Raw genomic sequence first — 2,468 nt, forward strand, 5'->3', positions numbered from 1 at the left:
AAAATTTCTGACTTTCTCTTGTGACTTTAGCCTGGATGCAAGAGAAAACAAATCTCTGTATATCTCAATATTCCACTCTTCCCTTCCACTCTCATGCATTTTCTGAGCACACTGGCCAATTTCTATCAAATGTGACACAAAAGAACAGCCAACCACCATATCTACACTGCCTTTGCTAATGCTGTTGGCTGTATGCACAAAGCCCAGCTCTCTGGCTGTCCACACCATCTTAGCCTTGGAGCATGTTCAAAGGAGTGATCATGAGAGCACCCCATTTGAACTGTCAGAGGAAATCTGAGCACTGCTCATTGCTTTTTTTCCTCCAATAAACATTCCCTACCTCACCAGACAGCTCCATATCCAAGAGCATCCCAGCCAGAGCACCTTACATCCTCTAAATCCTATTCCACACAGCAGGACAACCCCACCAGCGGGTGACTGTGGGAGGCATGACGTGGGTATCCATGACAAAGAGGCAGACTTCACTGCTGTATCAGAAGCCTGATATGAGAGATTTCCCACCTGGCAACACAGAGGGTTCCACACCCATCTCCACCTGTGCATGACAGCATGGAGCAGTGAGACACCCAGGCACAACCAAAAGGCTCAATCTAGCAAAACCAGTGCTCTTTCTCCCCGGCAGAAAAGATGCCAAACCAGGGTTACACAGCTGAGTAAACCATAGAGCCCTGCTCTTGTGAAGCTAGGATAGCACCAGCTAGACACAGTATGGCACACACAGACACACACATATGTACTTGCCTGATGGTATACATTTTTTAAGGGTTACTGTCCAGACTGTATGCTTACCCTTCTCGCCTTCATGCTCTGCACAGAAATGGCCACCCTGGCCAGCACACCATTTCTGATGGAGCAGCAGGACTGTCCAGTTATCTACATTAACTTACAGGCAGAGAAAAGGCAGAGAGGTATGTGTGCTCCTTATTAGTGCATACCCTTCCAAGTGGGATCACTCCACCCTTGCTGTCCTAGCTCACTCTTCCCCTTACACCTCTGCAGCCCAGCCCACACTGCACTAGCCTAGCAGGCCTTTAGGAGTCTCCCACGATGTAGAGTGTTTTCTCATTCCTGAGATGGGGACTAGCTAGCTCACCATCTAAGTACTCATCAGAAATGGTTCAGAGCAGCAGGAGCCATGTTAAGATGGCATGGTCCCTTCCAATCCCTCGCCAACATCCTCTGCAGACTGACCCACCCACACCAAGCATCTCTCTCTGTCCATGCAAAGTTCATCTTGTGGGAAGGACGCACAAATGCACTTTCTTGCTGCAAAGAGGGCTGGCTTCTTAAGGGTAGAGATACAGGATCTGGATGTGAGCCCAAGCAGGGTGGTACAGAGAGCCATGGCACCAGCCTCATGCTGAGAATGTCCCTCTGTCCTTTCCATAGTCATCATTGCCTGCCAAGGGTCAAAAGAGCCAAACTGCCTCTGCCAGCTCCTTCTAGATCTGCCTCAGCAGGAAGGAGCTACTAAAATATCAAATCCAGTGCCAGCTGAATGAATCTGAAAGGAATACAGTGCTCATCTAAGTTTCTCCAGCCCAACTCTGGCACCCTGGTGGAGAGGTACAACACTGAACACAGCTGGGCTTGCCACACTTGGAGCAAGTACAGGTGTACATAAGGAGGAAAAACATTCTTACATTTAAAAGTACACTGCAAATACCTACCTCCTACCATGGACAGAGTAGCACTAGAGTCCAGTTCACATCAGTGCTCTCAAGACTGGCCTGTTGCAGTATGGTCCAGCAGCGGAGGCAGCGGAAAGAGCTAAGGAACAGGAAAGAGGGTTTCAGAAGAAAACAACAGCTTTGTAAGCAGCTTTATTTTCTGCTGTAGGGCAACTGGGACAATCTGAAGGGGCTCTAAACACACGAAGAGTACGCACACATTGGCTGTTTCAGAAGCCCCTGGGAAACTCAGCAAGGCAACAAACACACACATCAAAAGTAGTAAGCAGACACAAGCAATGAAAATGGGCAGTGAAGAAATCCCCAGCGAATGAAAGGGCCAAACATTAGCTTATTACTGTTAGACACTAGAGAACTAACACAAGGGAAAGTCCATAGAATAGCCCTAGTCAGAGGAAATGTTAGAGTTCTATCTGCCACATCAAAGTACATTATGGAAAGAGATCTATGCAGAAAATGAATGTGGCCCCTAATCTCTGAAGAATAAAAACACAGGAGTGGACAGTTCTCCACTGCAACCCCACTAGCTACACCATTAGGGTCAAGTTAATGTAACAAAGATGATTTGAACTATTACTTATGTCTCAGGTGACAGTTTAAGAGAATGACATGATTCAGCTTGAGAGAAGAGCAACTCCAACAAAGGTAAAATACAATAAAACTGGAAAAAGATAGATTACAAACCTTCAAGTTTCACTTCAAACCAGCAGAAAGAAAACTACATTTTCAACTATTTATCCAACACAAACCACGGTG

The sequence above is a fragment of the Lathamus discolor genome, chromosome 4 (genome assembly GCF_037157495.1).
Source record: "Lathamus discolor isolate bLatDis1 chromosome 4, bLatDis1.hap1, whole genome shotgun sequence".
NCBI lineage: Eukaryota > Metazoa > Chordata > Aves > Psittaciformes > Psittacidae > Lathamus > Lathamus discolor.